The sequence below is a fragment of the Saccopteryx bilineata genome, chromosome 6 (assembly GCF_036850765.1).
Source record: "Saccopteryx bilineata isolate mSacBil1 chromosome 6, mSacBil1_pri_phased_curated, whole genome shotgun sequence".
Lineage (NCBI taxonomy): Eukaryota > Metazoa > Chordata > Mammalia > Chiroptera > Emballonuridae > Saccopteryx > Saccopteryx bilineata.
Window position 1 is genome coordinate 38,214,954 of NC_089495.1, and position 24,303 is coordinate 38,239,256.

Genomic DNA, 24,303 nt, shown 5'->3' on the forward strand with positions numbered 1-24,303 from the left:
AAAAAAGAAACAGCAGACTTAAAGGACACACTAGATCAACTGAACTTAATAGATATCTTCAGAACATTTCACCCTAAAGCAGCAGAATATACATTCTTTTCAAGTACTCATGGTACATTCTCTAAGATAGACCACATGTTAGGGTACAAAAGGGTCTCAACAAATTTAAGAAGATTGAAATCATAACAAGTATCTTCTCTGATCACAATGGCATAAAACTAGAAATCAACCACAACAGAAAAACTGAAAAATACTCAAACACTTGGAAACTAAATAACATGTTATTAAATAATGAATGGGTTAACAATGAGATCAAGGAAGAAATAAAAAAATTTCTAGAGGCCCTGGCCAGTTGGCTCAGTGGTAGAGCGTCGGCCTGGCGTGCAGAGGTCCCGGGTTCGATTCTCGCCAGGGCACACAGGAGAAGCGCCCATCTGCTTCTCCACCCCTCCCCCTCTCCTTCCTCTCTGTCTCTCTCTTCCCCTCCCGCAGCCGAGGCTCCATTGGAGCAAAGATGGCCCGGCCACTGGGGATGGTTCTTTGGCCACTGCCCCAGGCACTAGAGTGGTTCTGGTCACAACAGAGCAACGCCCCAGAGGGGCAGAGCATCACCCCCTGGTGGGCAGAGCATCGCCCCCTGGTGGGCGTGCTGGGTGGATCCCGGTCGGGCGCATGCGGGAGTCTGTCTGACTGTCTCTCCCCATTTCCAGCTTCAGAAAAATACAAAAAAAATTTTTCTAAAAATGAATGCTAATAAGCATATAACTCAAAATTTATGGGACACAGTAAAAGCAATACTGAGAGGGAAGTTCATAGCATTACAGGCATACCTTAAAAAGCTCGAAAATGCTCACATAAACAACTTAACTCTGCATCTAAAAGAACTAGAAAAAGAACAGCAAGTAAAGCCCAAAAGTAGTAGAAGGAAGGAAATAATAAGATCAGAGCAGAAATAAATGACATAGAAGCTAAAAAAAAATACAGAGGATCAATGAAACCAGGAGCTTGTTCTTTGAAAAGGTAAACAAGATCAATGAACCTTTAAACAGACTCACCAAGAAGAAAATAGAGAGGACTCAAATAAAATTAGAAATGAGAGTGGAGAAATAACAACTGACACAACAGAAATACAAAGGATTGTAAGAAAATACTATGAAGAACTGTATGCCAAAAAATTAGACAACATAGGTGAAATGAACAAATTCATTGAAACATATAATCTTTCAAAAATCAATCTGGAAGAATCAGAAAACCTAAACAGACCAATTACAACAAATGAGATAGAAACATTTAAAAACTCCCAACAAACAAAAGCCCTAGGCCAGATGGCTTAACAGGTGAATTCTACCAAATATTCAAAGAAGAACTAACTCCTATCCTTCTCAAGCTATTTTAAAAAATTCAAGAGCGGCCCTGGCCAGTTGGCTCAGTGGTAGAGCATTGGCCTGGTGTGTGGAAGTCCCGGGTTCGATTCCTGGCCAGGGCACACAGGAGAGACGCCCATCTGCTTCTCCAGCCCCCCCCCCCTCCTTCCTCTCTGTCTCTCTCTTCCCCTCCCGCAGCCGAGGCTCCATTGGAGCAAAAGATGGCCCAGGTGCTGGGGATGGCTCCTAGGCCTCTGCCCCAGGCGCTAGAGTGGCTCTGGTCGCGACAGAGCGACGCCCCGGATGGGCAGAGCATCGCCCCCTGGTGGGCGTGCCGGGTGGATCCTGGTCAGGCGCATGTGGGAGTCTGTCTGACTGCTTCCCCGTTTCCGGCTTCAGAAAAATACCAAAAAAAAAAAAAAAAATTCAAGAGGAAGAAAGACTTCCAAGCTCCTTTTATGAGGCAAGCATAATTCTGATTCTAAAACCAGGCAAAGACAACACAAAGAAAGAAAATTATAGGCCAATATCCCTGATGAATTTAGATGCTAAAATCCTCAACAAAATATTAGCAAACCGAATCCAGCAATATATGAAAAAAATCATACATCATGATCAAGTGGGATTTATTCTTGGGAGGCAAGGCTGGTGAAATATTTGCAAATCAATCAATGTGATTCATCACATAAACAAAAGAAAGGAGAAAAACCACATGATAATTTCAATAGATGCCGAAAAAGCATTTGATAAAATCCAGCACCCATTTATGATCAAAACTCTCAGCAAAGTGGGAATACAGGGAACATACCTCAACATGATAAAGGCCATCTATGACAAACCCACAGCCAATATCATACTCAATGGGCAAAAATGAAAAGAAATCCCCCTAAGATCAGAAACAAGACAGGGGTGCCCCCTTTCACTACTCTTATTCAACATAGTTCTGGAAGTCCTAGCTACAGCAATCAGACAAGAAGAAGAAATAAAAGGCATCCAAATTGGAAAAGAAGAAGTAAAACTATCATTATTTGCAGATGATATGATACTGTATATAGAAAACCCTAAAGTCTCAGTCAAAAAAACTACTGGGGCCCTGGCCGGTTAGCTCAGTGGTAGAGTGTCGGCCTGGCGTGTGGGAGTCCCGGGTTTGATTCCCGGCCAGGGCACACAGGAGAAGCGCCCATCTGCTTCCCCACCCCTCCCCCTCTCCTTCCTCTCTGTCTCTCTCTTCCCCTCCCGCAGCGAGGCTCCATTGGAGCAAGGATGGCCCGGGCGCTGGGGATGGCTCCTTGGCCTCTGCCCCAGGCGGCTAGAGTGGCTCTGGTCGTGACAGAGCAACACCCCGGAGGGGCAGAGCATTGCCCCCTGGTGGGCAGAGCGTCGCCCCCTGGTGGGCGTGCCGGGTGGATCCTGTTTGGGCACATGCGGGAGTCTGTCTGACTGTCTCTCCCCGTTTCCAGCTTCAGAAAATAAAAAAGAAAGAAAACCTACTGGACCTGATAAATGAATTCAGCAAGGTGGCAGGATATAAAATTGATACTCAGAAATCAGAGGCATTTTTATATACCAACAATGAACTGTCAGAAAGAGAAATTAAGGAAACAATCCCCTTCACTATTGCAACCAAAAAAATAAAGTACCTAGGAGTAAATTTAACTAAGGAGATTTGTACTCAGAAAATTATAAAACATTGATAAAAGAAATCAAGGAAGATACACAAACAAGTGGAAGCATATACCGTTTTCATGGATAGAAAGAATAAACATCATTAAAATGTCCATATTACCCAAAGCAATTTATAAATTCAATGCAATACCAAGTAAAATACCATGACATACTTCAAAGATATAGAACACATATTCCAAAAATTTATATGGAACCAAAAAAGAACACGAATAGCCTCAACAATCTTAAAAAAGAAGAATAAAGTGGGAGGTATCACACTTCCTGATATCAAGTTATACTACAAGGACACTGTACTCAAAACAGTGTGGTACTAGCATAAGAATAGGCATATAGATCAATGGAACAGAACAGAGAACCCAGAAATAAACCCACACCTTTATGGACAATTGATATTTGACAAAGAAGGTAAGAGCATACAGTGGAGTAAAGACAATGGCTTTAACAAATGGTGTTGAGAAAATTGGACAGCTACCTGCAAAAAAATGAAACTAGACCACCAATTTACTCCATTCACAAAAATAAACTCAAAATGGATAAAAGACTTAAATGTAAGTAATGAAACCATAAGCATCTTGGAAGAAAACATAGGCAGTAAGCTCTCTGACATCTCTTGCAGCAATATATTTGCCAATTTATCTCCACGGGCAAGTGAAATAAAAGACAGGATAAACAAATGCGACTATATCAAACTAAAAAGCTTTTGCACAGCTAAAGACAATATGAACAGAATAAAAAGACAAACCACACACTGGGAGAACATATTCAACAATACATCTGATAAGGGGTTAATAACCAAAATTTATAGAGGACTTGTAAAACTCAACACCAGGATGATAAACAATCCAATCAAAAAATGGGCAAAAGAAATGAATAGACACTTCTCCAAAGAGGACATACAGATGGCCAATAGACAGATGAAAAAATGTTCAACTTCACTAATCATTAGAGAAATGCAAATTAAAACCATGAGATACCACCTCACACCAGTCAGAATGGTGCTCATTAACAAAACAATACATAATAAGTGCTGGCGAGGATGTGGAGAAAAGGGAATCCTCCTGCTCTGCTGGTGGGAATGCACACTGGTACAGCCACTGTGGAAAACAGTATGGAGATTCCTCAAAAAATTAAAAACGAAACTGCCTTTTGACCCAGCCATCCCACTTTTAGGAATATATCCCAAGAACACCATATCACTGATTCAAAAGAAGAAATGCACCCCCATGTTTATGGCAACATTGTTCACAATAGCTAAGATCTGGAAACAGCCCAAGTGTCCATCAGTGGACGAGTGGATTAAAAAGCTTTGGTACATATATACAATGAAATATTATGGGGCCATGAAAAAGAAGGAAATATTACCTTTTGCAACAACATGGATGGACCTGGAAACTATTATGTTAAGTGAAATAAGCCAGGCAGAGAAAGAAAAATATCATATGACCTCACTCATTTGAGGAATTCAATGAACAATGTGAACTGAGGAACAGAATTGAAACAGAAGAGAGATCAAGAGGACCAGAGGAAAAGAGGACAGAGGGAAAGGGGATGATAGGATGGAATAAACCTGAAGGGAAGGGGGGGAGGGCGCTGTGGGGAAGGGGGCAAGGAAGATGTTGATATGGGGGAAGGGGATGCATTCGGGGCAACACGAAAATCTATATAAACAATAAATTAAAATCAATAAAAAAGAACAATAAAAGAGGTACACAAATCTAAAAAAAAGAAAAAGAAATTGGCTCACACAATTATGAAGGCTGCCAAGTCCCAAGTCCTTCAGTCAGCACATTGGAGACCCAAGTAGCCAATGATGTAAGTTCCAATCTGTAGGTTGGCAGACTGAAGACTCAAAAAAGGCCATGTTTCAGTTCAAATAGCTGATGTTTGAGTCCAAAGGCCATGATGCAGGAGAAGTGCCCTCTTAATTGCAAGAGGGTCAGCTCTATTGCTCTATTCAGGCCTTCAGCTGATTGGCTGAGGCTCAGCCACATTGAGTAGAACAATCTGCTCTCCTCTGTCTACCAATTTAAATGTTAAGCTCAACCCCAGATGTCTTCACAGAAATACCCAGAATTATGTTCATCTAAATATCTGGGCACCCCCTGGACCAGTCAAATTGATAAATAAAACTCATCCTCACAGAGGACAAAGACAAGTGTCTATTATTGTCCCAGGAGAGGACAGAATCAAAATACTGTGTGGTTAGGGAAAGAATGAGAAGGAAATACCACCTACAATCGAATATTAACTATGGTAATTTGGGGTCATGGGAACAATTTATTTTTATCTTCTTTTCTGGATTTTTCTTTTCCTTATTTTCTTCTTGAAGGCATTATATGAAATGAAATAAGTCAGACTGAAAAAGATAAATACCATATGATCACATTTATATATGGAATCTAAAACCAAATAAAAAGCTCGGAAGTCCAGAGAACAGAGTGGTAGTGGCCTGAGGCACAGCGTGGGGGGTAGGTGGGTAGAGTAGGTCAAAAGATACAAATTTCCAGTTACAAAATGAGTAAGTCATGGGAATGTAAAAATATTCTTCTGTCCTCTTCCCTTGGTTACAAGTTCAGAAAGGGCAGGACCTTTGTCTTAATTTTATCCTGTCCATTATGGTATTTTCCTTTCATTCCATTCTACCTCCTATTGCCAATTTGAATAGAAACATATTCAAATCTATATGACTTTACTAATAATTTAAACTTAAAAATAAATATCAGTTTTAAATCTTGGAGAATATTCTAAATCAAAAGATATTCCTTACTTTCTGCATCATCTTGCCCATTGAGCATATTCCTTACTTTCTGCATAATCTTGCCCATTGAGCATATTATGGCCACACAACATTTTGTGATTATTCTTTCCACCTTGTGTTGTGTGTGAGACTGCTTTCCAGACTTGAGTTTTTAAGGCCAGCAAGGTAAGCCAGTCTCGACACCTCTCAGATCCCTGGATTTCACGTTATGGAAAGGGTATAGTGAGTTCCCGGAGGGGGTCTGTGAGAGCTCACATCACATTCTAGAATTAAATTGACCTTGCCTCCATCCCTTGCAGCAGAGGAAATCAAGAGGGCTAGGATGCTGTTTTCCAAAAGTCTCACCCTCTTCAATGAGCCACTCCACTCTTTGTGTAGCTGATGTCTCTGTCAAGTTTAGCTGAGTGCACTCCAAGCAAAGCAATCTGGGAATAAAACACTGCAAGGTATTTCCCACCATTGAGAGGAATCGTTGCCATTCCTAATCTAAATAGAAACAACCCTTGGGACGCCTGCCCACGTTTAGTGCTCCAGAATCAAGCGTGATCGTGACTCCAGTCAACCTGGAGACCCATGAGGTCAGCTTCATAGCCAAGCTGCTGTCAAGAAAACATTTTCCAGACCACTTTCCTCTTCAGTTCTAAATATAACATATGCAAAATTCCCAGAGTCTCACTCCCCAAGCACCCAGAAAGTCATTGTGCACAGTGTTTCTTTGCGGTAGCCTCCTCCAATCATTGGATATCTCTTAAGCATGATAAAGTTCCAACTATTTGTGACTCCCTGGGAACTGTCTTCCACTCTCCCAGAGTTTTGAGGGCGTAATAAGTATGCAGGGTCTTGTACTCTCCACCCCTCTGCTTCTCCTATTACCCACAAGATAGGCCACATTTCCTCATTAATCTTTTTATCCTTATTGCATAATTTTCCACATTACCAGCTCTATATTGGTGTCCACCTAATCAAATGCCATTGAAAAATCCCTGGCCTCCAAAGTTTTTGATATTTTCTTATTATACCATGATACCTTACAGACTACTTTTTTGGATAAGCAAATATGTTTTTGCCATCACTTAGTTTGCAAAGTTAAAATATCTAAAGGAATTTTTGCACAAAGGATTTACCACAAAAGTATATTTGTTCCAAAGTGTTTGAGAATCATTTTGGAAACTGGGAAATATAAAGCATGTGCATTGGGGTTCAAGTGATTGTGACTCCAGATGGATTGAAGAAGGGATCAAGTCCACAGAGTAACTCACTGGTTTGAACTCACCGTTCACAGTCTAGGAAAGAAGAAAGAAATAAAAGCAATGTTCAAGGCATCGGGCTGACTTTGATACTTGCATCAGAAACTGAGTAAAAGCAGAGTCAAGCTAAGGACACAGAAGTACATTATTACAGAGATGACAGAGAAGGAAATGAAGACAATCTGGGGGAAAGGGTAAGTAACATTTTTCTGTGCTTGAGAGAAAATGTATGCATAGAGTGGGGTAATGGGCACATAGAAAAAAGCCATGAGGCAAAAGAATTTTTACACAGGAGGTCTGAAATCTTTTATAGAAGAGTCTTTTAAATTTTTCTTTTTTTATTAGCTTCATCAGTATGAAAAGATGCTCTTCAAGTATAATTGATCAACAGGCTAAATATGAAGACTTTTTTACTTTTTTCCTATTTTTTGTTTTGTTTTGTTTTGTTTTTGCAAAATTATATCATATATGCAGAAGAAAAGATGCAGGATTGTTAAGGAAATGCAAGCTCTTGCAGGGAGTTCAATGTCTTATTAAAGATATATTGTTGGTCCTGGCCAGTTGTCTCAGTGAATAGAGCATCAGCTTGGTGTATGGACATCCCAGGTTTGATTCCCAATCAGAGCACACGGCACAAGCAACCATCTGTTTCTCCCTCCCTCCCTCTCTCCCTTCTCTCTTTCTTCCCTCATGCAGCCAATGAGTGGCTCAATTGGTTCAAGCATGGCCCCAGGTGCTGAGGATAGCTCATTTGGTTGGAGTGCATCAGCCTCAGGCACTAAAAATAGCTTGGTTGATTGGAGTATCAGCCCAAGACAGGGGTTGGAACCTGGCCACATTCATGCATTTCCATCATTTGTGGCCACCTTAATACTACACTAGCAGAGCTAAAGAATTATCAGAACTTAAACAGCCCCAAAGCCTAAAATAGCTGTTGCCTGGTCTTTTACAAGAAGTGTGCTGATGCCTGATCTAGACCAACCAAAGGGCCAATGACTAAGGCCAGTAGGACAAATGTGAGAAGGAAAGGGCTGGCTTCTTCTATCCCTCATCCTCCCTCATCCTCCCTTCTTCAAGGAGTCTGGGCACTAAGACCTTGACCAAAACTCTGTTGATCACATGCATAGAATTTATAAGCTAGAAAATAAGTGAGGACTTCAAGGGGCTCCTATATACTGATATTTATATATAATGCCTGCAACGTATAGATATATGAGTCACAGCCACTCTGGAAAATGCAAGTTTCCAAGGTAAAACGCAGAGATTCTCCCTGACTGGCTTGCATCGTCCATGGTTAGCACTGTCATATGTGCATCCTGCCCTGAATGAGGGACTCTGAAGAAACTGCAGTGGATGTTCTGGGCCTCTCAGAAATTGATGCTGCTCTTCGCATTAGCACAGCTTACTGCTGGGCGAGTTCTGAATTTCCTGCAAGTCTGAGTGACTTGCATTCCACCCTATGAAAGTGTAGCCTGCCTTCTGGAAAGGGGGCCTCGGTGACACTGCCTTGTGTCCATTTTATAAGCTGCTTTCTTTCAGTATCAATAACAAACAGTGCCATTAAAAAAATCAAACCTGCCCTGGCCGGTTGGCTCAGTGGTAGAGTGTCGGCCTGGCGTGCAGAAGTCCAGGGTTCGATTCCCGGCCAGGGCACACAGGAGAAGCGCCCATCTGCTTCTCCACCCCTCCCCCTCTCCTTCCTCTCTGTCTCTCTCTTCCCCTCCCGCAGTGAGTCTCCACTGGAGCAAGAATGGCCCGGGCGCTGGGGATAGCTCCTTGGCCTCTGCCCCAGGCGCTAGAGTGGCTTTGGTCACAACAGAGCGACCCCCCGGAGGGGCAGAGCATCGCCCCTTGGTGGGCAGAGCGTCGACCCCTGGTGGGCGTGCCGAGTGGACCCCGGTCGGGCGCATGCAGGGGTCTGACTGTCTCTCCCCATTTCCAGCTTCGGAAAAATACAAAAAAAAAAAAAAAAAAAATCAAGCCTTCTGGCAATGTTCTCCTTTCTCCTAAGATAAAAATACAGCATTGACTAAGACAACATGAAACAAAGCATTTCAAGTACCTTCATTTTCAGCCCTGGCCGGTGAGCTCAGTCAGTTGGAACATCATCCCAATCGCCAAGGCTGCAGCTTTGATCCCTGGTCAGGGCACGTCCGGAGAGCAAGCGGTAAGTGCGCAACTAAGTGGAACAACAAATGAATGCTTCTCCTTCTCCTTCTCTCTCTCTCTCTCTCTCTCTCTCTCTCTCTCAAATCAATCAATAAATTAAAATTTTAAATAAAAGAAACTACCTTTATTTTTTTCTCACTGCGTGGTCATCATCATTTTACAGTGGCCCACCCTCTGTACCACATCATTTGAATATCTCCGCCAACCTTCACATTTTCTTCACGCCTCTCAATCCTCAGCTTCATCATCATCCATTATTGTCACTCTTACTGAATTTGAAACAAAAATAAGTGGGTTTTCTTTAATGGAATAGTTAGCGATGCCAAGGAAGTTTTACCAAGGTCTGTGAACACACCTACATGACACACAATTCGCCATGATTTACTCAGTCAAATTGGGTAGATGGGTTTGTGTTGCCCTCTTTCTATGCATCCCTGGGAGAGGAAGAGTTTCCTGAGGGGAGAAGGGTCTCCACCCCTTGAGGTTTCACTCTGCAGAAAGCACCTTGAGAAGGCGACATCTCGCCCATGGGAGAGTGGCACAGCACTGGCACAGCACAGTTAGGCGTGTGCATCAGATCCTGGGAGCCAGTTAGGCAGGCCACTGCTTCCTTCATCTCCCTTTCCCCTTGGCTCCAGAAAAACAGGTCTTTGCGACTAATGGATAAGAAAAGACCTAGATAGTGTTCCCATACAAACATCACCTCAGATTGAGCGGATCCTTTGGGATGCTTGTTTCTCTACCTGGCAAGTCGCTAACCTGTGAAAAGCCTCAGGCAACTGCTAAGGCCTCCTAAGAATAAAGCGTTGACCTGGAAATGCTGAGGTTGCCGGTTCAAAACCCTGGGCTTGCCTGGTCAAGGCACATATGGGAGTTGATGCTTCCAGTTCCTCCCCCACTTCTCTCTCTGTGTCTCTCCTCTCTCTCTCTCTCTCTTTCTCTCTCTCTCTCTCTCGCTCTCTCTCTCTCTGTCTCTCTGTCTCTCCCTCTCCTCTCTAAAATGAATAAATAAAAAAATTTTTTTTGAAAAAAAAAAAAGAATAGATAACATACAAGCAGCTCTGCTTCCTGAAAGCCAGGGGGAGTGGAAGATCGTTGTTGCTCTCACCTCTTCAGCCCAGACCACCACGCTGTCTGGGAGCGCACAGGAAGTGCTGTGTCAGGCACTACTGCCAGAAGCACCTCGATGAGACCTGCCAGGGCTGCAGATGCACCTCAACCCCACCCACCCCTTACCCACTGCCCACTCCCGCAGCTGGCCCAGCTGGACAGGGTGGGACTGCAGAGAGGCAAAGAAAGGGGCAAGAAAAGGTGGAAGACAATACTTATGAAAGGAAATGTGCCTTTAGAGTAGGAAGCCCATGCTGAGGGCCGACTTCACCTTACAAACTAGACCCTCCTAGTTAGAAAAGATAGATTATAATAGTCCAAACTAAAAAATAAGTGCAACTTTGTTGAAGAGCTAATATAGCTAGCTACTGAATATCTTTCAAAGATAAGATCTCTCAAGGGAAGGAAGCTGTGCCCTGAGCTCTGAGAATAGGACAATCCTCATGTGTTACTGCTTACCGTTCTTTCAGGCTGGGCACTCCGCAGTGGTGTGCCAGTCCAAAGCCTCACCGCGGCCTGTCTGCTGAAAGGCGCTGCCTGCCCGCTGAAGGGCGCTGCTTGCTTGCTGGAGGGCACTGCTTGCCCGCTGGAGGGCGCTGCCTGTCTGTTGGAGAGCACCGCCTGCTCACCGTTGGAGGAGGCTGCCTGCCCGCTGGAAGGGGCTGCCTGCCCGCTGCTGGAGGGCGCTGTCTTAACTTGATCACTGTACTTGGATGACAAAGGTAATTCCATAGAGACTTCCTTTTCTCTCCTCCCTTGAACAACTCTGAAGGGAAGAGAGGTTGTTTTTGTTTTTATCACAATCAGAGAAATTAAAGATGTAAAACTAAGCCATCCAGTCCTCCATCAGGACTTCGCCCCTAAAAATATAGATTTCATGACCACGCACATAGAGAATTTGCTTTAATAGTTCCCATTTAGTTTCTTATATATGCCCGAGCAGGTGATCTGTGAGTGTCATCTAGACCCCCAAGGACAAAAACAAGAGTGGGAAGCTGTATACTGTGTGCAGGTTACAGCCAGGTCAGTCACTCAAGACGTCACCTAGCACCACTCAGAGTGGGAAAATAGTTTTCTTAGTTACTGGACAAAGCAACTAAACTAATCTCGTGGCTTTTATTCATGTCACAGGGAGAGGCTTGCGGTGGAAGGCCCCCAAAGAAGAAAGCTGCACTCCAGTCCTGCCGGCGGGCAGCAACCGGCTTCCGTGGCCTCGCTGGGTGTGCATGTCCTCACTGTTGAAGTGAGGGGAGACTGGTGTCTGAGAACATATCCACGACCTGTCTCTACAGCAGGATGAAGGGGCGTAGTGAGCCTGGGTTGGGAGTGTGGGTCAGCCAGGGGTCTGCAGACACAGCCGGCTGGGAGCCCTCACCCGCTGGTGGTAGGAGAAATGTTAGATGCTCATTAAAGTCTGGCTGCTGTTATTATCAAGCTCTGGGGAAGAAACTGGATCCTTAGGCCAGCTGGCTCTCAACCACACAGGCTGTCCTCATGGCACCCACAGCACTGAGCCAGGGAGAGGAGTCCCCCAACATCCATTCCTCTCCCATCAAAGTTCTGCCTGTGAAACGGAAAGAACAAAATGGCTGACCTGTAAATAATGGTGATAATGAAAGCCATGGGGATGATCATGATCAAAGCAAAAAACACTTGCACATGAGCTGAAAAACAAATTTTGTTTATCATTATGTGGGTCAATTAGAAAAAGGCAGTCTACCTCCCCCCCACCCCGAGCTGGCCCGCGGCCCTCCACCCTGCTGCCCTTCTCCGCCTGCCATCCCTGAGCACCGCCTCTCCGCTACCACTTCCCTCCCGAAGCCCCTCCTCGGATCAAGGTCACCCATGAAGAGATGAAGGCTCCACGTGGAAGGTACTCAGGTTGGTGGCCAGTGGCTACCCACATGCCCCCTGAGGACTCTCCACTGAGGGGAGCAGGGCAGAGATGGCTCTTTTGTCTGCTCAGGAAATAGTGGCACTGGGACTTCTGTGATCTGGGTCTCTCACCTACCCCCAACTCCCTGAAAAGGATTCCTTGGTATTCAGGTCAGTTATCCCCAAACTGAATATAAGGAAAATAAGTGCTTTCTAGATGAAAAATTCCATTGGTCTGATTTCAGATTTTATTGACTGAGTTTTTCTGTATTAACAAAGAGCTTCCACTGTCCTCAGTTTCTTGTGTCTTCTGTAAACCCACCCCCAACAGAAGAACCAGAGCCTTCGAAGTGACTGTGAAGGGGCAGCCTCTATTCCTGTGTTCCCCTGCACAGGGGCATCAGTTGGTATAAATTCTGGGCCCCTCTCCACTCCCAGGGAAGGAGTGGGAAGGAGGACTGAGCACGACCCCCCACCCCACCCCAAGCTTTCTCCTTGGGATGTAGGATAGGGCACAAAGAAAGTGACTTTAAACTATGTTGAATTAAATGAATTGAAATGAACAAATACAGTTCATTTTATCTGAAATAGTGAAATTAGAAGATGATAAGGTACAAGAAGGTAGACCTTAAATTTTTGAATTTCAGGGATTGTATATTCCTTAGTGTAATCTTGTCTCTTGGTTCATGAAATAAATTCAGAACAAATATATGAGTGAAGTCCTATGAAAGACAATGCTTTAGTATTCAATTATCAGCATATCTTCTATATCTTTGTATGTGCAAATATTTTTGGTCCTTGATGTCAAGTTCCTGGAGGCAGAAACTGAACCTCTATGACTCTATCTGTACAGTGTCTGGCCAGCACACTATTTGTTAAAAATAATATGTATGGTTTTTTAATAAACCATATGTAATGATTAGTCATTCAGAAATAGCAGCAATCAAAGAAAGCATTATTTTCTTTAAGGAATATCTTGGGAAATTCTCCCTCAAATATAGTCAAATAAAAGTTTTGAAATCATCTCAGCAAATCTCATGAAGAAACTGAAGTCAAACAATGAGAAGAAATGACATGTTACATAATGTACCCTAAGTCAAGACTGAAGAATGAAGGCAAGTCATTCTTTTTGAATCCCCAATTCTTTCTCACAGATCTAATGCTAATTCCCCAAGTTCGTATTCTTAATAATACAGATTATGCCTTAACACAATGTGCACTTCAAACCAGCCAATTTAAGAAGTTGGTGAAAGGTTTTCATAACATGGAATTATGTGCACAAAGAACTCATAATACCCTGTCACTGAATACTACAACTTGCACAGCACAAAGGTTCATTCGCCGTCTTGAATGAGTAAGATGTCAAAGAAATGAAAAATAATTTGAGGGCACAGTGAGAACCCAAATGGAGGGCTCAATGCCCAGACTCTTCTCACAGATGGCCCAACCTCTCAAACTTGAAAGAAGTCAGAAGGTGAGGAAAAGCTTAGCCCGCACAACTCACTAAAATTGAAAGGATGGAAAGAGGATTAATATTTGCTTCCATGCAAAAATGACATACCAATTTGCAAAACAGTGGGCTCTCAAGTAGAAAAAATTCTTGAGAGTTTGTTGGGGTTTGGAGGGGAAGTGGTCCCTGAAGACACTAATAATGAAGGCCCTGTAACGTGTAAGTCTCATTTTTCAAATGAATGATAGGCATAAGTTAATTATACTAATTTAAACAATGTTTGTTATACATACTAACATTTATAAAATGGGCAACTCCCACAGAAAATTCTGATGAGAAGATGCTCAGGGGACAGGACAGGCGGGGATAACGAAGAAGCAGCCTGGAGTTGTATTCCCTTGATGACTGTAATCTCCCTGAATGATCTGTTTCACTATGTCATAATGCTGTATCTGTTTCACAGGATATGAGAAAACTGGGATGACTAAAGGCCAAAGACTATGACCAGTTCTGTGACTTGACCTAGGAATTGAGTCTTCTACATCTTTATATGTAGCAGATTGAAAAAACAAACTCAAATACCCTTTGGATGTGAATGTGTCCTGATTTGAGGAGCCCCAAGTGGCACAAGTCTCAGAAAAACTAAGTTACGTAAGTGCTCAGGACACTGGAGTCCTCTAAGAAGCAAAACCCTGTGGTGGAAAGGAAGTGAGCAAGATTGCAACTGTCTGCTGTTCTCTAGACTGATGTGTGTGTCAAACAACCAATACCATGAAACAGTAATAAAAGGATAAATGACAAAAACAGCAAATTAAGGCCAAGTCACCACCCAGTGCTATGAACTCAGCTCAGGAGGACCTGTCCCATGCCCCAGAGAAGGAGCTGTTGGAATGTGGCAATATAAGTAGGTCATTCCACATTGGAAGACCTGGGACTCAAACAGACTTCTCCAATCAGATTCTGTTAAGGTTGTGGGTTTTATGATGAGATAGGTGTAGGATAATGAACTCCTTTAAAAAGAAAGCACTCTGTCTTGTTGCAGCTCTCACTACCCAGTTATGTACAACTAAACTAGAGATTTATTAAAGCTCAGAATTAACTTTCAAGGTGACAAAAATGCTTTACAAGAGATCCTGAAGAGACTCCTTCAGGATAAAAGGAAAAAACACTAGACAATAATAAACCCACGTGAGTAATAATTTGATAAAAATCCAACACTATTTTTTAATTTTTCTATTTATTGATTGATTTTTGGAAAAGGAAAGGAAGAGAGAGAAAAAAAGAGAGGAATATTGATCTGTTCTTGTATGTGCCCTGACCAGGGAATCAAACTGGCAACTTTTGCATATCAGGACATCACTCTAACCAAACAAGCTATCCAGCCAAAGGTAAGTCCAATATTCTTTCTTGATTTAAAAAAAGTAAAAAAGCAAGAAACTAGGAAGAGAAAGGGACTTTTTCAACCTGATAAATAATGTCTAGTAAAACCCATAACTACCATCATACTTCAAGGTGAAACACTGAAAACTTCCTCGTAAAATCAGGCATAAGATGAGGATGCCCACTCTCACTGCTTCTAGTTACCACTGGATTGGAGAGGTTCTAGCCAGGGAAAGTAGGCAAAAAAAATGAAATAAAACCATCTATATTAGAAAAGAAGTAAAACTATTTCTACATGCAGATGGTATAATATTTATGAAGAAAATTCTAAGTAATCCACTAATGAATAAGTGCAAAAAGGTTACAGGATACAAGATCAATACACAAAGTTGTATTTCTATATACTGGCAACCTTTCAGTTCTCTTGGGTGTATACCTAGTAGAATTCTATATACAATCTAAAAATAAAATTAAGAAGACAATTTCATTTAAAATAACATCAGAAAAAATAAAATACTTAGAAATAAATTTAATAGAAAAAATACAGCTTTATAAAATAAAAACCACAAAATGTTGCTGAAAGAAACTAAAGGAGACCTGAATAAATGGAAAGATATTCCCTATTGATGGATCAGAATACTAAATATTATTAAGATGGCAATAACCCCAAGTTATTTACAGATTCAACACAATTTCTGTCAAAAACACAGGATGGCTCTTTTACAGAAATTGACAAACTGATGCTAAAAAAACCTGAAATTTATGGACATAGACAAAAGTGAAGTGGTTACCAGAGGGAAGGGGTTGGAGGAAGGGAAGAAAGAGGGACAAATATACAGATGAAAAATGGTTTGACCTACTCAAAAGCACATCATAATGAAATTGGCACAAACCAGTGACAAAGAAAAAATTCTCAAGGCAGCCAGGGAAAAGAAGAATACAACATATAAAGGAAGGCTCATTAGATTATCATCAGATTTTTCGGCAGAAACTCTACAAGCTAAAAGAGAGTAGACCCCAGTATTTGAACTTCTGAAAGAGAGGAACTTCCAGCCAAGAATACTATACCCATCAAAGCTATCCTTCAAATACAAAGGAGAAATAAAAATATTCACAGATACAGAAAATATGAGGAAATTAATCACCAGAAAACCCCCACTTCAGGAAATACTAAAGGGGGATTTCCGACCAGATACAAAGAACAAAACCACAAGTAAAAGCTCCATCAAGAACACAATAAAATCAAATTTAATCTGTGACAACAAAATCAAAAAAGAGGAGAGAACAAAGATTAACAGTAGCAAAGGAGGATTGAATGCAGAAGCACTCATGAGATAATATACTACAATGAACATGATAGGTACCCTATCCATTACTTAATGGTAACCACCCCTGAAAAAACCACCACAGAAGCACGTGGCTTGAAAAAAGAAGCAACAGAGGAAAGAAGTGTGGATTACAACCAAACAAAAAACAAATGATAGAAAAACAAAAGAGAAGAATCAAACAAGATACAAAACTATCAGAAAGCAATATATAAAATGGCTATAGGAAACCCTCAAGTGTCAATATTTACACTAAATGTAAATGGATTGAACCCACCAATAAAAAGACACAGAGTAGCAGAATGGATTAAAAAAGAAAATCCAACTGTATGCTGCCTACAAAAAACACATCTAAGCAACAAGGATAAAAACAAATTCAAAGTGAAAGGTTGAAAAACAATACCCCAAGCAAATAACATCCAAAAAAAGCAGGCATAGCAACACTCATATTTAATAATGCTGACAACAAGACAGCAAAGGTAATCAGAGACAAAAATGGTCATTTTATAATGCTAAAGGGGACACTGAATCAAGAAGACATAACACTTCTTAATATATATGCACCAAACCAAGGAGCACCAAAATATATAAGACAGCTACTGACTGACCTAAAAACAAACACTGACAAAAAATACAATCATACTCAGAGACCTCAATAAACTGCTGATGGCTCTAGATCAGGGGTCTCAAACTCGCGGCCCGTGGGCTGCATGCGGCCCGCCGAACAATTTTGTGCGGCCCGCAGACTAATCCACGAAGTTCAAAATACTAATCCACGAAGTTCAAAATATTTTGGATAAAATTAAGTAAGCCTAGGGGATTAGTCTGCGGGCCGCACAAAATTGTTCGGCGGGCTGCGAGTTTGAGACCCCTGCTCTAGATCATTCATCCAAACAAGAAATCAATAAAGAAATATTGGCCTTAAACAAAACACTAGAACAATTGGATATGATAGATATCTATAGGACATTTCATCCCAAAATGCCAGAGTATACATTTTTCTCTAGTGTACATGGAACATTCTCAAGAATTGACCATAGTTTGGGCCAACAAAAATAACATCAACAAATTCAGAAAGACTGATATTATGCCAAGCATATTCTCTGATCATAAAGCCTTGAAACTAGAATTCAACTGCAAAAAAGAGGTAAACAAATCCACAAAAATGTGGAAACTAAACAACATACTTTTAAAAAATGAGTGGGTCAAAGAAGAAATAAAAGCAGATATCAATAGTTACATACAGACAAACGAAAATAACAATACGACATATCAGAATCTCTGGGATGCAGCAAAAGCAGTAATAAGAGGGAAGTTCATATCACTACAAGGCCTACATGAACAAACAAGAGAGAGCCAAAGTAAACCACTTAACTTCACATCTTAAGGAACTAGAAAAAGAAGAACAAAGGCAACCTAAAACCAGCAGAATAAAGGAAATAATAAAAATCAGAGCGGAAATAAACAAAATAGAGAACAGAAAAACTATAGAAAAAATTAATAAAACAAAGAGCTGATTCTTTGAAAAGATCAGCAAAATTGACAAACCCTTGTCAAGACTCACTAAGGAAAAAAAAGGACTCAAATAAATAAAATCCAAAATGAAAGAGGAGAAATCACCACAGATATCAAGATATACACAAAATTATTGTAGAATACTATGAAAAACTATATGCCACCAAATTTAACAATATAGAAGAAATGGATAAATTCCTAAAACAATACAATCTTCCTAGACTGAATCATGATGAAGCAGAAAGTCTAAACAGACCCATAAGCAGGGAAGAAATAGAAACAACTATCAGAAACCTCCCCCAAAATAAAAGTCCAGGACCAGATGGCTATACTAGTGAATTCTATCAAACATTCAAAGAAGACTTGGTTCCTATTCTACTCAAAGTCTTCCAAAAAATCGAAGAAGAAGTAATACTTCCAAACACATTTTATGAGGCCAACATAACCCTCATACCAAAACCTGGCAAAGAAAACACAAAAAGAAAACTACAGACAATATCTCTAGTGAATACAGATACTAAAATACTAAACAAAATACTAGCAAATCAAATACAACAACACATTAAAAAAATAATACATCATGATCAAATGGGATTCATCCCAGAATCACAAGGATGGTTCAACATATGTAAAATGGTTAATATAATACACCATATCAACACAACAAAGGACAAAAACCATATGATCCTATCAATAGATGCAGAAAAGGCATTCAATAAAATGTAACACAATTTTATGTTTAAAACACTCAACAAAATGGGTATAGAAGGAAAATATCTCAACATAACAAAGGCCACCTATGATAAACCATCACCTAACATCATATTTTTTTTATAAAAAATGGGTTTTTTTTATTAATTTTAATGAGGTGACATTGATAAATCAGGGTACATATGTTCAGAAAAAACATCTCTAGGTTATTTTGACATTTGATTATGCTGCATTCCCATCACCCAAAGTCCAATTGTCTTCCGTCACCTTCTAACTGGTTTTCTTTGTGCCCTTCCCCACACCTAACCCCCTCCCTCTCCTCCCTCCCACCCTGTAACCCTCACGCTCTTGTCCATGTCTCTGAGTCTCATTTTTATGTCCCACCTATGTATGGAATCATATAGTTCTTAGTTTTTTTCTGATTTACTTATTTTGCTCAGTATAATGTTATCCAAGTCCATCCATGTTGTTGTAAATTATCCAATGTCATCATTTCTTATGGCTGAGTGGTATACCATGGTATATATTTACCAAAGCTTTTTAATCCACTTGTCCAAAGACTGACACTTGGGCTGTTTCCAGATCTTCGCTATCGTGAACAATGCTGCCATAAACATGGGGGTGCACTTCTTCTTTTGAAACAGTGCTATGGTGTTCTTGGGGTATATTCCTAACAGTGGGATAGCTGGGTCAAAAGGTAGTTCGATTTTTAATTTCTTGAGGAATTTCCATACTGTTTTCCACAGTGGCTGCACCAGTATGCATTCCCACCAGCAGTGATGGAGGGTTCCCTTTTCTCCACATCCTCATCAGCACTTATTCTGTGTTGTTTTGTTGATGAGCACCATTCTGACTGGTGTGAGGTGATATCTCATTGTGGTTTCAATTTGCATTTCTCTAATGATTAGTGATGTTGAGTATTTTTTCATAAACATCATATTAAATGGCATAAAACTCGGGACTTTTCCCCTAAAATCAGGAATAAGACAAGGTTGTCCACTCTCTCCACTCTTATTCAACGTAGTGCTGGAAGTTCTAGCCAGAGCAATCAGACAAGAGAAAGAAATAAAAGGCATTCATATTGGGAAAGAAGAAGTAAAGGTATCACTTTTTGCAGATGATCCTATACATCAAAAACCCCAAAGACTTCACAAAAAGACTACTAGAAACAATAAACAAATACAGTAAGGTCACAGATACAAAATTAATATACAAAAGTTTATTGCCTTCCTATATTCCAACAATGAAACATCAGAAAACGATCTCAAAAAAATAATCCCCTTCATGGTTGCAACAAATAAAATATCTAGGAATAAACATAACAAAGAATGTAAAGGACCTATATAAAGAAAACTACAAAGCATTGTTAAGGGAAATCAAAAAAGATATAATGAAATGGAAAAATATTCCTTGTTTCTGGATAGGAAGAATAAATATAGTCAAAATGTCTATATTATCTAAAGCGATATACAAATTTAATGCAATTTCCATCAAAATTCCAATGTCATTTTTTTTTCTTTAAAAAAATTTTATTGAATTTTTTGGGTGGCATTGGTTAATAAAATCATACAGGTTTCAGGTGTACAATTCTATAATACATCATCTGTATATTGCATTATGTATTCCATCACCATCTGTCCCTCTTCTTTTTTTTTTTTAATAATAATTTTATTTTTAATGGGGCAACATCAATAAATCAGGATACATATATTCAAAGATAATAACTCCAGGTTATCTTGTCGTTCACTTATGTTGCATACCCATCACCCAAAGTCAGATTGTCCTCTGTCACCTTCTATCTAGTTTTCTTTGTGCCCCTCCCCCTCCCCCTTTCCCTCTCCCTCTCCCCCCTCCCCCCGTAACCACCACACTCTTATCAATGTCTCTTAGTTTCACTTTTATGTCCTACCTACGTATGGAATAATGCAGTTCCTGGTTTTTTCTGATTTACTTATTTCACTTTGTATAATGTTATCAAGATCCCACCATTTTGCTGTAAATGATTCGATGTCATCATTTCTTATGGCTGAGTAGTATTCCATAGTGTATATGTGCCACATCTTCTTTATCCAGTCATCTATTGACGGGCTTTTTGGTTGTTTCCATGTCCTGGCCACTGTGAACAATGCTGCAATGAACATGGGGCTGCATGTGTCTTTACATATCAATGTTTCTGAGTTTTGGGGGTATATACCCAGTAGAGGGATTGCTGGGTCATAAGGTAATTCTATTTTCAGTTTTTTGAGGAACCACCATACTTTCTTCCATAATGGTTGTACTACTTTACATTCCCACCAACAATGTATGAGGGTTCCTTTTTCTCCACAGCCTCTCCAACATTTGTTATTACCTGTCTTGTTGATAATAGCTAATCTAACAGGTGTGAGGTGGTATCTCATTGCAGTTTTGATTTGCATTTCTCTAATAACTAATGAAGATGAGCATCTTTTCATGTATCTGTTGGCCATTTGTATTTCTTCCTGGGAGAAGTGTCTGTTCATGTCCTCTTCCCATTTTTTTATTGGATTGTTTGTTTGTTGTTGAGTTTTATGAGTTCTTTGTATATTTTGGATATTAGGCCCTTATCTGAGCTGTTGTTTGAAAATATCATTTCCCATTTAGTTGGCTGTCTGTTTATTTTGTTATCAGTTTCTCTTGCTGAGCAAAAACTTCTTAGTCTGATGTAGTCCCATTCATTAATTTTTGCCTTCACTTCTCTTGCCATTGGAGTCAAATTCATAAAATGCTCTTTAAAACCCAGGTCCATGAGTTGAGTACCTATGTCTTCTTCTATGCACTTACCAATGTCATTTTTTAAAGAAGTGAAACAAAAAATCATCAGATGCTCATCTTCATTAGCTATTAGAGAAATACAAATCAAAACTACAATGAGATACCACCTCACACCTGTTAGATTAGCTATTATCAACAAGACAGGTAATAACAAATGCTGGAGAGGCTGTGGAGAAAAAGGAACCCTCACCCACTGTTGGTGGGAATGTAAAGTAGTATAACCATTATGGAAGAAAGTATGGTGGTTCCTCAAAAAATTAAAAATAGAGCTACCATATGACCCAGCAATCCCTCTTTTGGGTATATACTCCCAAAACTTAAAAACATTGCTACGTAAAGACACATGCAGCCCCATATTTATTGCAGCATTGTTCACAGTGGCCAAGACATGGAAACAACCAAAAAGCTCTTCAATAGATGACTGGATAAAGAAGATGTGGTACATATATACTATGGAATACTACTCAGCCATAAGAAGTGATGACATCAGATCATTTACAACAACATGGATGGACCTTGATAACATTATATGGAGTGAAATAAGTAAATCAGAAAAAACTAAGAACTATATGATCCCATACATAGGTGGCACATAAAAATGAGACTCAGAGATGTGGACAAGAGTGTGGTGGTTACTAGGAGGTGGAGGGAAGGGAAGGGAGGGGGTGGGGAAGGGAAGGGGCACAAAGAAAACCAGATAGAAAGTGACGGAGGACAATTTGACTTTGGGTGATGGGTGTGCAACATAATTGAATGTCAAAATAACCTGGAGATGTTTTCTCTGAACATATATACCCTGATTTATCAATGTCACCCCATTAAAATTAATTTAAAAAATGGTTTGAATTTGGGTGATGGGCACACAACAAATCAACAGTTCAAATAATATAGAGATGTTTACCTGAAACCTATGAGTTCTTACGAACCAATGTCATCCCATTAAATTAAATTCCTAGCCCTGGCCGTTTGGCTCAGTGGTAGAGCATCGGCCTGGCGTGCAGAAGTCCCGGGTTCAATTCCCGGCCAGGGCACATAAGAGAAGCGCCCATCTGCTTCTCCACCCCTCCCCCTCTCCTTCCTCTCTGTCTCTCTCTTCCCCTCCCGCAGCCGAGGCTCCATTGGAGCAAAGATGGCCCGGGAGCTGGGGATGGCTCCTTGGCCTCTGCCCCAGGCGCTAGAGTGGCTCTGGTCGCAACGCCCCGGAGGGGCAGAGCATCGCCCCCTGGTGGGCAGAGCGTCGCCCCCTGATGGGCGTGCCAGGTGGATCCCGGTCAGGTGCATGCGGGAGTCTGACTGTCTCTCCCCGTTTCCAGCTTCAGAAAAATACAAAAAAACAAAATTAAATTCCTAAGTTAAAAATTTAAAAAAACAAATAAAATGCAAAAGACCCTTACTGATAGCAATCTTGAAAAAGAACAAAATTGAAGACCTTATACTTCTCAGTTTCAACACTTATAAAACTATAGTAAGTGTGGTACTGGCTAAAGAGAGATATATATATAAAATAGAATTGAGAGTCCAGAAATAAATTCTCATATTTATGGGCCATTGATTTTCAACAAGGTTGCCAAGACAACTCAACAGAAAAAAGAATTTTCTTTGATCCCCTGTCACAGTACACATGAGAAGCAACCAAAGAATGCACAACTGAATGAAACAACAAATGAATGCTTCTCTTCCCCCACCCTTCTCTCTTCCTTCCTCTCTCTGTCTATAAATTAAAAAAAAAAAAAAAAAAAAAGCTCTGGCCAGATAGCTCGGTTGGTTGGAGTGGCATTCCAGAGCACAAAGACTGCCAATTCGATTCCCTGGTCAGGGCACATATAGGAGGACCTCAATGTGCCTGCCTTTCTCCAAAAAATTTTTAATTAATTTAATTTAACTTAAAAACAAAGGACTGTTTTTTCAACTGATGATGTTGTGACACTTGTATGTCTACATAAAAAAGAATAAAGTTGGATCTCTGCCTCACACCATATACAAATATAAACTCAAAATGGATAAAAGACCTGAGTTAAAATTATAAAACTCTTAGAAGATATCATAGATGTAAATCTTTGTGCTCTTGAATTAGGCAATGGTTTCTTAGGCATAACACCTAAAGCCCAAGTAACCAACAAACAAACTAAACATCATCAAAACTATAAATACTATGATACTTCAAGTACACATCAAGAAAGTGAAAAGACAACCAACAGACTGGGATAAAGTATACTGCTCACAGAAATTAGGGGATATTTTATAGCCTCATATTCATTTTGAAATATCCCCTAATTTTTTGTGAGCAGTATAGTTGCAAATTATATCTCTTATCAGAGATATAATTTGCAGAGAGTTCTTACAATTCCACAATAAAGACCCAATGGAAAACTGGGTTAAAGATTTTTCTCTAGAGATGATATACAAATGGCCAGTAAGCACATGCAAAGCTGCTTAACACCATTATTCATTAGGAAAACACAAACCAAAACCACGAGATTCAACTTTGTACCCATTACAGGACGACAGATATAATAAAAAAGAGAAGTGTTAGTGAGGATATGGAGAAATTGAAAGCTTCTTCCACTGCTGGTCAGACTGTAAAAATGGTGCAGCCACTTTGCAAAATAGTTTGGCAGTTCCTTAAAATTTTTTTAAATAGAGTTAATATATGATCCAGCAATTTCACTCCTGTAAATACCCAAGAGAATTGAAAACATATGTTTATAAAAATTTGTACACATGTTCTGGTAGCGTTATTTATAATAACTAAAAAGTGGAAACAATCCAAATTTCCATCAGCTGATAAATGAATAAACAAAATGTAGTGTATCGATATGATGGAATATTATCCTTTAAAGGAATAAAGTACTGACACATGCTACAACCTGGATGAACCTTGAAAACACTATATAAGTGAAAACAGCCAGACACAAAGGAC